This window comes from Coloeus monedula (genome assembly GCF_965178545.1).
Source record: "Coloeus monedula genome assembly, chromosome: 1".
Lineage (NCBI taxonomy): Eukaryota > Metazoa > Chordata > Aves > Passeriformes > Corvidae > Coloeus > Coloeus monedula.
The window spans coordinates 20632330-20645470 of NC_138781.1; the positions used below are offsets into that span (position 1 = coordinate 20632330).

Here is a 13141-nt window from a genome sequence, read left to right on the forward strand (position 1 = left end):
ACCTTTGCGAATAACAAACCTAGTGAACCTAATTTCTTTGACCTCTAAAACAATTTTTCATGGTCACAAAAAGTTAATCAGAATGTAAAAGCTCTTTATCAAATGTTCACTGTTGGAATCAGTATTGGATTTGTGTACTCGAACTGCTGTGCAGCCCTGAATAGACACATTAAAAGTGGTTTAATCCGATTGTACTTTGGCTTTAGCTTAGTGTGTCAATCTAGCAGTGCAAGTCAAAGCTTTCACTTGGGGATTTTCACTGCTTTGCTTGGATAAATTCATTAGCAAGGCATAAAGTAACTGTGAGGGACTTTGGGAGACATGGAGATCTTCCTGATGGAGCCAGAACCTGGAGATAAGTAATAGCTGGTTCTCAGTGTAACACAACACTACAAAGAGAATGTCATGAAGCTTGACTGGGCAGCATATTCATTGAATCTGGTTATCCACACTCAGAGAAAGATGTAAGCAGTAGTAAAACCATGATTTTTTGCTAACAGGGACACACCTCTCCCCCCAATCCCTGCTTTGCTTCAATGTGTTCCACATGGCTTCATCTGTCATTTGTCAGAAAAAGTGTCAAACTACTTTAATTTCACTAAAGTGTTGACTTGGCCAAAAAACAGTGTTCTGGCACACCTAGACCAAAACAAAAGTCTGGAATCGTCATGGTTATCACTGCTAGTTACTCACAGACTTCATGGGAAAACACAAGCAGTCCCTGAGCTGAAGGCCCTGGGCTCAAGGGCTCTGAGCTCATGTCCAAGGATCCCTGGTCCCTTGTGGATTTGGCTGCTAAGGCTCAGTCTGTACTGAAGAAGAGCCTGGCCTATCCAGCCTGTCCCAGGGTAACAATCTGGGCTGTCTTCTGTAGTCAGAAACAGGCCTTTTATCCCATCCATCACAGAGCTGTTCTGCCGGACAGCAGAAAGTCAGTTTGAACAAGAGGTTTAGGGGTTTGGCAGCAAAAGTAAGTGAAAAGATCACCTTGGTTACTGGTTAGGGTTGTATCCTTGCAGAGCACCATTAACTGCATCAGTACTCCAGCCTGTGCAGCACAGGCACTATGCACAGGTGATAGTGAGAAGGGGTGCCAAGCAATTCATGGCTATCAGGAATCTTTTCTTGCTTTCTACACTCCTGGAAATGAGGTGAGACATTGCAGTTCAGATGGAAGGATGCCTTTGTAGGGAACTTTTCAATCTTTACGTAGTGGGAATAGACAGCAATCCCCGGGTTTCTCTATGGAAAAGCAATTAGTCCTATAATATTTCCTCTTTGGAATGGGGACAGTAATGCTTGGTCATCTCCCAGTAGTATTATGGGAGTAGATAGTATGTCTTGAGATCTATTTATGTCCTGTATGAATGGAAACCATGCATGACCTGCAGACAGACCGTATTTCCTGTCCCTGAAAATGACAGTTTATCTCTTGCTGCTGTTTCACAGCTTAATCTATACTTGGTTGGCTATGACATAAAGCACAACTGGACAGTGTAGACATATAGTACTCTTATTACGAAATTTAAATTACAAAGACAGAAAATATCAAAAGATCAGGGAGAGAATTTAACATTTTCAGTCAGCCTTTCTCCTGCATTTTCTTACTATTTAAGTTAAACCAGAAATGTTTCTTTCCTCCTGTAGTAATCACCCATCTCCAAGAAGTGAAAGTACTCTTGCAAAGCTAATAAATGAGAATCTATTTGCAAAGATATTTATTTATGCGCCTGGCACTTCAGGGTGCTTAGAGGGTAATCTCAAACTGTGAGCTCTGCACTGTGTAAATTTAGAAGCGATTTTTCTAAATGTCAAGTATTTATTACATGAAAAAAACACTTGGAGTGTAGAGCAGGTCCCCAGCGATATACGGTGCATTTGGGGAAGGGCCTCTTGGATGAACAGAAATAATATTTGAGAGATGAAAAGCAAATCCGCTATTTGAAATTGCTTTGCGTACATGGAAAGGAGCTTGGACAAAGATAGAAGGCCAGTTCAGTTCTTTGCTTTGTCTCATGCATAAAATAGTGGTTTTCCAAACCTTTATAACCTTTATACCAATCTGTCTTTTCTCATCCTGCAGCACTTCTACCACCTCTGCTTCTCCTCCTTACCCTCATAAGAGCTCCAGCAGGCTCCATTCAGACTACAGAATGCAGAATTTATTCGTGTAGGATTTTACCCACGTAATGCCTTACCTTAATGTCAACATATCTCTAAGTGTGAAGCAGTAAAGTGCAACTCTCCAACTGCCAGCTGATGATATGAAATATAAGGGACATTGATCTATTGTGAGAAGCCTGTGATGACTGTTGTTTTGCATGGAAATATGAGAAGCACCAGAAGCAAGGGAAGGAACAACTGAAGGTGACCTTACAATGACATCAGCCAGCGCCCTCAGCACTCAGTGGTACATCCTCTTGGGGCCCAGGGGTTTATGTATGTCCAGTTTGTTTAAGTGTTCTCTGACCTGATTCTCTTCCACCAAGGTACACCTTTCATGTTCCAATCTTTCACACTCGTCTCTGGGGATTCCTGGGAATTTTGTCTTTTTAGCAAAGGCTGAGATGAAGAAGACATTAAGTACCTCAGCCTTGTCCATGTCCTGTGTCACCAGAATGCCTGCCCCTTTCAGCAGCAAGCCCACATTTTCAATGGTCTTCCATTTGCCCCTTATGTATTTATGGAAGCTTATCTTGTTGCTCTTGACATTCCTTGACAGAGTCAACTCCAATGGCTTTGGCTCTTTCCTCACAGTGTCTGTTTGCTCACAAGGTGTTTCTACATTTATCACAAGTTACCTGACCCTAATTCCACTTTCTGCATGCTTTGTTTTGAGGTCTGAGTTTTTCCAGAAACTCCTTTACAATCCACACAGACCCCCTAACATTTTTGCTTGACTTCCTATTCTTTAGGATGGATTGTTCTCAAGCATAAGGAAGGTGATTGCTGAGTATCAGCCAGCTTTCTTGGACTCCTCTTCCCTTTAGGCTTCTATACCATGGGAATCTTTCAAGCAGATCCCTGAAGAGGTCAAAATGTTCTCTCCTAAATGCCAAGGCTGGGATCTTGGTCTTTGCCCTGCTGTCTCCTCTCAGGGTTCTTCACTTCACCATCTCTTGGTCACTGCAGTCAAGGCAGCCTTTGACTCTCACATCCTCAGGGAGCCTTCCCTTCTTTATAAGTGGGAGATACAACAGGGCACCTCTCCCTACTGGCTTCTCTATCCCTTGGGTCTGGATGTTTTCATCAATACTCTCCAGGAACCTCCAAGGTTGTGCTCTTCCTCCATCAGGTATTGTTATAGCTACAGTCTGCTGTGAGGACCAGAACCAGAGAATGGGAGGCTGTGAAAGGCCTCATCTACTGGTTTTTCCTGATCAGAGCAGACACCCTCCGCAACAGGCACCTCCTTCCACATGGAGGTGCCTGATACCTTGGGCTGGGCTGCTCCATCTGTCATTCCACAGCAGCCTGCCCTGTTCCCTGGCTGGGGGAGGTGGGACAGTCCCTGATGGTTAAGTCATTCCCTGTCAGCCAATTTTGGGAGCGTCTACAGTGCTTATTCATCTGATGACAGTAAGTCAAGGTCTGTGGATAGAGGTTCTGTGTCTTATTAGTTCATCTAATAAAGTTGGGGGGAAATGACAAACTTTCATCTGAAAGCTTTTCTTCATGTCTGAAATAGATGCTGTGAAGTTCAAATCAATTGCTCCAAGTTCAGTTAGGTACATAGGAACTCTACTACCTACAGAGGAAAAGGCAGCTAGAGAATTATGGGTTAAAGAAGAGAAAACCTAAAAACATATCTTGCAAAGGACAGAGAGAGACAAGTAATTTACAGCCTGTGAGGGAAGTGGAGAGGTTAGTGGTGGAGGGGATATAGCAGTTGCACAAAACACACACAAAAACAACCCCAAAAACAATCAAACAAAAAACCACAACAAACCCTAGAAGCCAAAAATATGAAAATGCTGATTAGACACAAAGATATTTTTTGAGACACTTTATGTCCTGGTTTCAATGTGGGAATAGAGTCCATTTTCTTCCTAGTATCTGGTATAGTTCTGTGTTTTGGATTCCATATAAGAATAATGTTGATAACACACTGATGTTTTGGTTGTTGCTGAGTTGTGCTTGCACTGAGCCAAGGACTTTTCAGTGTCTCATGCTCTGAAAGTGAGGAGATAGCTGGGACAGAGAGCAGCCAGGACAACTGATCAAACTGGCCAAAGGGATATTCCACACCATAGAATCTCATGCTCAGGATATAAACTGCGGGGAGTTGAACGAGAGAGGCTGAGCTCAACTCGGGGACAGGCTGGGCATCAGTCAGCAGGTGGTGAGAAATTGTATTGTGCATCACTTTTTTTCTCCTTTTACTCCTCGTTTTTTTTTTTTCTTTTTGTAATCTTCCTTTTCATTGTAATTATTATTATTAGTAGTAGTAGTAGTAATATTTTCTACATTATCTAAATTATTAAACTGTTCTTATCTCACCCCCTGGGTTTTACCTTTATCTGATTCTTCTCCCCATCCCACCAGGGGTGAGGGGGCAGGGAGCAAGCAAGTGGCTGTGTGGTGCTGAGTTACTAGCTAAGGTTAAACCATGACACCATATTATACTGAGAACTGCCCACCATCATGTTGAAAAGCCCTCAAGGAAGAGGAAAAAGAAAAGGAAAAGGAAGAGAAGGAACAAAAAATCTCACAGAAAAACACCACCCAAGTTTAAAAGGACAGTGGAAAGAACTACTAGAATTTGACAAAAGTCATGTCCAAATGGGAAACCCAGGAAAATCTGGCAGTTGAAAAGTAGATCTCTAATGAGACGGATCAAATACCTGTTCAAGTGGCAAGTTGCTAATAAAAAAAACACTTTTAAGCACATCCAAACCATGATGTCTGCCAGAAATTCAGTGCAGCTTCAAGTGAGATAGTCAAGAAGTAGAAAGATTACTCAGCAAAAATAAGAAAAAAATCTTAGATGAATGCAGCTCATTAAGGAAAAGGTGAAGAAGCCCCCTGAGGCAGACAAAGAACAATCTCAAAGTGAAAAGGTCTTGAAACAAATCAATACATTGACAGGTAAGAAGAAGGCAGGATGGCCACCATCAAACAGCTCTGCAGCAACTCAGCAAGAAGCTGCTAATTTGTGAACTGCAATGCACCTGGTGTCAGAAGAATAGACAATGCTTGCTATCATTTCAGGCTCTTAAAAAGAGGCTCCAGGGCGATGCTGAAATCTAGAGAGCAATAATGCTAATGTTTTTACCTGGCAAGGTCAGGAGGAACTGTGAGAGCAGCTGTGCTGGGTAGGATCCCTCATGCATTTTTTCCTGGGGAAGTCACACCTCATGGATGTGGTGGAAACATCTATAGGATTATACAAGATTTGTGGGTAAGGGTGGGGCAGATGGAAGATTTTGTCAAAAACCTTTGCATAACAATCACTTCAAATTTCTAAGAGACACAAAGGTCGTGTTCTCCCAGTTTTAAGCTAGAAAGCAGGAAATGACAGAAATAATGGGGAGCCTTCACTGTGGAAGGAAGCTGTCAGTGGGCTGCCACAAGTATTTGTACATTGGACTTTACCATTCAATACATTCCCCAGGGACCTACCCAAGGCTGTCTGGCAGGCTGAGAAAAGAAAAAAGGGCAATCAGTATTAATGCTGAGCTCAAAGATGCGGAAGGGTTTTGTGTTCCTAGATAACTGGGTGATCAAATGGGGAATGAAAATTTAATGTCAATGACAGCAAAGTGGGAGAAAAAATAACTCATAGCTATTAGTCCTTAGGAAATAGATCTTTGAGTCACTTTGGATAACTTTCTGGAAACATCAGCCCAGTACTGAGCAGTGATCAAAAAAGTAGCTAGGATATTTTTACTTACTTTGAGCATAAAACGGGAGTTCTCATTATGTCACTGTATTGCTCCAATGCACATTTTGAAGATCACATGTTCTTAGTCACCTTGTTTTAAATAGATCATAGCAGAACTAGCATGAGGAACAGAGTGATGAGGATTATTAGGGATACAGGATGACTTCCGGATGAGAAGGCACTATAGATGTTGAACCATGCAGAAGTGCTAGAGGAGAGTGAGTAGAGAATCATAGACTCATAGAATGTTTTGGGTTGGAAGGGACCTTAAAGATCAACTAGTTCCAATCATGGAAAGTACTTTGTGTGGTACAGAAACACACTTCCACAGCCACCCAGCTGCAGGACACTAAGGGCTGAGAGGAAAAGCTGGGGGGCAGGAAACCTGTCATGCACTCCAGCAAGCATCATCAAAGAAGGACTGCTGGAGCAGAAGGTATGTTTGTAATTACCATCTCCAATTTGCAAAATAAACCTTAAAAATATTATTGTAATGGTTTACAGTAGGTGGGAGCCAAGGTATTTTTTCAGTATTTAAACAATAGCTAGGAATGGGAATGGAAACCTGGTCTGCACATGGAGTGCTTCAGACAGCAAAACCTCCCCATATTAGTCACTCTTCCATGTATTATAAAGGTGGTTGTATAAAAGGGCAGAGATCTTCTAGCTCATACATTCCTCAGACACCCATGAAATCTATAAGGTGTCTTAAGTTGGTGTTCTGATTTGGCCAAATTTAGAAATATATCCTCTGAGAGAAGGCACAACCACCCTTCCCCCACCAGGTTCGGGAAAAATAAATTTTCCTCAAAGGAAAGTAAAGGAGATAAAACTATTTATTTAACAAACACACGGGAAAAGGAAAATAATGCTAAACAATAAAACCTCTCACTGTGGAGAAAAAACCTGGGGAAGTGTCAGAGTCCTCCCTTTGGTCTCCTCGGAGCTGGGGCTTGGCCCAGGGCCAGGCCCTCTGTGCTCGGTGGAAAGTCCTCCTGATGTGTTCTAATATTGAAGCACTCCCATGGAAAAGGGAGAAAATCTGAAATTCCAGGGAAGGAAAGAAATTCAACTCTCAGTCTCTCTCCAGAGAAAAAGAAGCTGAACCACTGGCCAAAAGCTGACTGGAAAAAACAGCAAGCCGGGTGCTTCCTCGCTTCCTGTGTGACCTTGAACAAGCTGCAAACTGCTTTGAAAAAGTTTTGCTCAGTTTTTCCTTCCCCCTCTCAGGCTCAGTTTAAAGGCATAGAAAGGCACAAAAATTAATTTCTGGGCATAGGGCAGCAATATGGGATACACTTCATAAAGTCACCCCAAGACAGTTGGGAGGTTTGGGTTTCAAACCTTCTCCTTAATTTGGAAAATACGGACTTTGAATCTAGGTCATTCTGAGATCTTGTATATGGCCTCCATCCCACCGCCAGGTACAAAGACACACACCCCCACCTGAATTTCTGCAAGATTCTTGACTGGGTCTGGCCAAAATGGAGTTCACTGTGTTCACAGCAGCCCTGGGGGTGCTGTGCTTTGGATTTGTGACTAAAACAGTGTTGGTGGTGCACCGATATTTTGCCTGTTGCTGAACAGTGCTTGCAAGGCATCAAGGCTTTCTCTTTGTTTCCCACTCTGACCCATCAAGAAGTCTGGCTGAGGGTGGGAAAGACACTGGGAGGGAACACAGCTGGGACAAATGACCTTCATTGGCCAAAGGGATATTCCATACCTTACAATGTCATGCTCAATCAGCTCAACCATCAGCAATAAAGTACTGGAGTAAACCAAGAGGGACGGCTTCCAAGGTGGCCATTGTTCAGAGACCAGCTGGGCCTCCATCTGGCTGTGGAGCATCGTGTGTGATTGCCTTTATTTTTCCTGGAGTTTTCCCCCACTTTTTCTTCACCTATTAAATTGTCTTTATCTCCACTCACAAATTTCCTTACTTTGGTTTTTCCTTTTTTGTTCCCCATCCCACTGGCAGGGACAAGGAGAAGCAAGCATTTCTGTAGGTGCTTTGCTGCTGGCCAGGTTAAACCTACCACTCTTCTCCATCCTGAAAATGTATTTATATGCTGTCTCTCAAGTCTGAGACAGCTTCCTGCCTCGCAGATAGCAGCAGAGAATAACTGCAGGACAATTCTTGGGGAAAGCGGTGTCTCTCCCTTTGAGCCATACCATCCACCCTGTATCATTCACTGCAGGCAAGAATCCACCAGCCAGAACAAAGTCTCCATGCAGGCTGTCTTTGCCTTGCAGTTCACGTCATCCACCACAGGGAGACAGCTGCAATACATCTCTGGAAAAGAAACCAGCCCAAAATGTCAGGCTGAGGCATTTGTATGGAAACTATGACACCCCACTGTGCAGAGATGTGGCTGCTGTGGATTTGCCCTTTCCTGAGGCAATGAGTTTGGTTGCTGTGGACGGAAGCCCACAAGCAACTTTTCCCTCTGGTCTAGGGAATGGCCTTGGACTGGGTTGTGAGGGGCCTGTTAGCCAGAGCACTGCTGCCCTTAGTGCAGAAAGAGGGAACGTGGAATGAAGGATGCAATATGCTGTGGAGAGGAAAAGGGTCTTATAGCTAAGGTAGCTCTACGCTGTTGGAGAAACAGATTTTTCTGTGTTTGTGCTATAGCTTTCCTGGCTGAAGCTGAGAATTTCACTTGAACTGTGTTTTACACTGGTACCCCATAATGTGTGAGCTTCATTTTGTGGGGACTTAATCTGAAATCTAGACTGGGAAAATACCTGGACGTGAAATCAGTAAGTGCCTTAAAACTACACAGTGCTAACCACCTTCCCAGTGGACCCCTGAGGTTGGCTTCCACTTCTGAGCTTGACTGCAGTGCTCCATGGCCCCGTTTGATATAGAGCTGACAATACCCCACCTGTCACAGAGGTGTTGCAAAGGATCATGAAGAACAACAGAGGCTTCTCTAGAGGAAATTAAAAATTTGGACTCTTTAAAGCAGATGAACTGGGGAAACACGCAGGCGGGGGATCTGTAATGCTCTAGCAGTGAGCAGTGGTGATTCCTGAAGTGCTGTTGGGTGTGCACACTGCATGAAACAAGGTCCATGGGCTTGCAGCTCAAATCTGTAGGATTATGCATGAGCATAAAGGGACCAAATGAAGACTGAAGATATAATTTTATTTTTGGCACTTCCTAGTTCTGCATGCGTGATTGCACTTGAGTAAATGTCTCTTAGAGCAGTTTATTGTATGCAAATTACTTAATTTTTTTTTTTTTAATATCCAGGCTTCCTTTCCCCTGTGGAAGGATTTCATAATTAAAATCTCCAATACTTATTAGGGCACCAGCAAAATTCTCTATCCAGCCACTCAACTGTTCATCCTCTCCAAACATGGGATTTATATCCTCTGGTTGCCTTCCCTTCCAGCAGTTGGCATAAGCAAGCCATGGCCAGGAGCAGGACCCTCCCAACACCAGGTGTGCTCCAGCTGGACATGATCTCCTCACAGCCTTGGGTCCTTGGTGACTGCCACCAACAGGGAGAGTTATGACAGGGATGTCAGCCACAAGTGTCTCCATGCTCCATGGGTGCCTAAAGGTGATTGAGAATTTACACGATATGTTTAAATGACTAATGGGAAAACAGACCAGTCTCAAAGTGCCCAGTAACCCACCTACATGTGGGACCTTGCACCTGCAAACAGGACTTTGAATGTGAGCCTGGAAGTGCTCTAATCACAGGTGCTGGGCCTAGCCTGGTGGGATTTGGCCCAGGCCCCAGTTGGGAAGTTTCAAAATGGGCTGGGATGAGTGGTTTCCTATGAGCAGTTTTCTGAAAGTTCCTGCTTTTGGGTGCTTTTGTAGCTTTGCCCAGACCCCTGTCAGTTCATGAGGCAGCACCCTGCAGCCTGAGGCCCAGTGAGGCCAGCCCCCACTGCCAGCACTGATGGACAGCTTTCCACCATGCTGCCAGCAGGTGCCAGCCCAAGCATCCCGAGCAATTTAACCTCAGAGTTAAACATTCAGAACCTCAGAGCAGTCTTGAAGGTATTTCCTCCCTGCACTTAAAAAAATACAGATGTTCCCACCCAGCACAGTAGGGCACCAGTGAAAGCACCAGATTCATTTACAGATGTAACAACTGAAAAGAGCTGACACGGGGAGGGCAAGAGAGAAGGCCAGAGCCTTTGGCTGGGACAGAACTGCAAGCACTCTGTGAGCCAGTGTGTTCAACAATGAAATATTAGACAAGGGAGAGATGGAGGAGAGGAGAGGAGAGGAGAGGAGAGGAGAGGAGAGGAGAGGAGAGGAGAGGAGAGGAGAGGAGAGGAGAGGAGAGGAGAGGAGAGGAGAGGAGAGGAGAGGAGAGGAGAGGAGAGGAGAGGAGAGGAGAGGAGAGGAGAGGAGAGGAGAGGAGAGGAGAGGAGAGGAGAGGAGAGGAGAGGAGAGGAGAGGAGAGGAGAGGAGAGGAGAGGAGAGGAGAGGAGAGGAGAGGAGAGGAGAGGAGAGGAGAGGAGAGGAGAGGAGAGGAGAGGAGAGGAGAGGAGAGGAGAATACATTTGCTGTATACTAAAGCAGACCATCTGGATGGCAGAACTGCATTAGCTACATATTCCCAGGGGCTTGGAATATGGAGTCTCTGGTAACAGTTTCCATGTTTTGCAAGATTATTTAAAAAAATTTAAAAAAGGAAAACAAGGTTCTGGCTACATGAGGCAAAATAAACTGAATATGAGGATTCTCAGTCATCTGAAGGATTAATGTTGTTGACTGTAGGAACAGTTTGGAGGCACTCAATATGTATGCTCAGGGAAGCAGCTTCATGGGGCTTGTTGGAGGGCAGGACAAGCACCCAGCCATCGGTGGGGGCTGCCCCACTTGGTGCAACTGCTGCCTGCAGTTATTGGGATGTGAAATACAGTTCTGAGGTCAGCTGCTGGCTCAACACTTAGCAGCTTTCAGTAATTATATACGAGCATAAGGCTGGTGTCCCTTGATCAAACACTGAGAAGTTTATACAGCCACTGTCCACTCTCCACCATGAGGGTGCTCTCGCACTTGCAGGAGCGTGGGTTTTTGAGGTCTCCTGCAATCTCCTTGTCCCCTAGGCAACTAGGTTTATTTATTTTTATTTATTTTCCTATTTATTCCCAGGACTGAGAGCTCTGCCACATGCTTGTCTGTATTCTGAGTAACCCCAAACACTGAAGAGCCAGGAATAACTCCTTTGCTGCAGTCAGTGCTTGATACAGGCACTTCTTTTATCTACTGAGTGAAGCAATCAAAGGCAGCAGAAAGCATTGAGCCAGGTAGCTGGTGGCAGAGGGGGAGCAACATCTGAACGACTATCACAGCCTACGGAGGTCAATGTACATATATATCAAAAAGCACACTGTGCTGTGGGTCTCTGTCCAGAGCCACCAAGGGTCCCCACCAGCCCCTAGTAGAGATGGCTCTCCCTACCCACATGCTGCCAGATGCCACCAACCAGGGCTCTCCCATTGCTTTAGCTGCAAGAAATTACATTTAGCACTGGCTCAACTTTTTCAGTACCTAGATCCAGAGAAATACCTAAGTAGCCTGCAACAGGCAGGACATCAGCCCCTTACTCCACACTTGCCCTAAAAGGCTGTTGATACCTGTGCCTATAAAGGGCTCAAAATGAGATATTACACATGCCCAGAGCTGGCATTATCACAGAAAAGACTTCCCATGCAAGCTCATTTGTGCTTTATCAGTCTGGATGTTGAAAGGTAGTAGAAAACCTGGTGTCTGTAATCTCTGCAACATGAAAAATGCTGAGTTCACTCTCAACTTCTAGAGAGACTATCCTACCCTCTATGTGGTGGACCAGTTGACTCTGTTCTGCTTTGCTGAGGCAAAAGCTGTGGCTGAGGCTTGGGTCTAGGCACCCTCCTCAGTGTCACTTCTGGCCCTTTTGCATGAAGGAATCATCAGAACAAACATCAGCTGCAGGACTTTTCACTTGGGAAGCACATAAAGCACCAAACTGGACAGGGACATTTCCCAGCCTAATGGATTTACATGTATCATCAGCCCATGTTTAGTGCAACAGTGAAACTCCCCCCTGGCCTGATGGGAAGTGGGAGGCTGAAGTCTTCTTTGAACACTTACTACAGAAAAGTGGGGTAAGAATAGCACCATGCCTTGTTTGAAAATTCAGGTGCTTTTCTGCTGTGAAGAACTTCAGCAGCCTCTTCTCCCTGGGTGGCTCAAAGATGTAAACTGCCCTCATGCCTAGGCTCCACCTTCAGGTTTCAGGATGCCTGTGTGTTGGAGCTGCAGAGGGTTTCAGCACACCCCAGGGACTGCCCACCTCCCTCTTCAGTATCCTGGCTGCAGGACTCCTAACCTGGTGCTGCCAGCAACTGGAATAAGAAAAGCAGAGTCCTACTGCCCCCATACCCCCTCCAGTGCCTGCACTGCATCCAGTTAGTCACACACTTGAGCAAGGGTAAGAACAAGGATGGGAAAGGAGTAAATTGTTTCCATCCCTGTCAGATGGAGACAACAGTAAGTTTTTCTTACAGCTCAGTTCCAAGCTGCTAGCAAGAGTGTCTGTACAACATGAAAGTACTACCCTTACTCTGAATGCTATTCATATTTACTGAACAACTTCAGTTTGCATTTACTCATTCCAGAAAATTTGTACCTCAGTAAAAGAGTTACAGAAAGCAGGCTTTACGGATGTAATACAGAACACAGTAGCTATTTTCATGGGGCTGTGCTGCGGGTCTTTATTGTGTTTAAATTTGACAAGTATGCTGCTCTGCAGAAGAAAACTTAAGTATTCAAAGAGGACTTCCACTACTGCTTCCTGGAAGACTTATGGCAAAGCAGAGTGGAACTTGCATTTACACTGATGTTCAGCAGAGAACACCAAGCATGGTGGCTCTCCTTTTGTAAAAGGGGTTTAAATACTGGAATTGTCAGCAAAAAGGCAAGTTAGTCTCTCCTAACCCCCACGCCGGGCAAAGCCTTCATTTAGCTTCTGTAATACCAACATGCCTTTGGGAACTAGTTTTTCCTGGAAAAATAAGTTAATGCACCAAGTCAGCTGTTAACTTTGCAAGGTGCTGTCTGAGATAAGGGCTCACATGAACTATTTCTCTGCTACATAACTACTGTGTTTTATAAAGCCAAGTTTTAAGGTACTTCAGGCATTCTGACATTTAGTAACTGCATTAACTAGTATATGGAAGCAAGATTAATTTTTATTAGCTTGAAGTATTTTATTCAAGTGATAAGAAATATCATAATACATT

General features: G+C 44.4%; 1 protein-coding gene across 1 annotated transcript in view; it reads left to right on the top strand.

Moving 5' to 3' along the window:
• Positions 1–2134, top strand: part of ST8SIA6 (ST8 alpha-N-acetyl-neuraminide alpha-2,8-sialyltransferase 6) — a 52385-nt gene extending 50251 nt beyond the window's left edge. Inside the window, exon 9 of the mRNA XM_082282994.1 lies at positions 2084–2134. The gene's annotated coding sequence lies outside the window, so the exon portion shown is untranslated. The remainder of the gene's footprint in view (positions 1–2083) is intronic.
• Positions 2135–13141: the final 11007 nt, after the last annotated feature.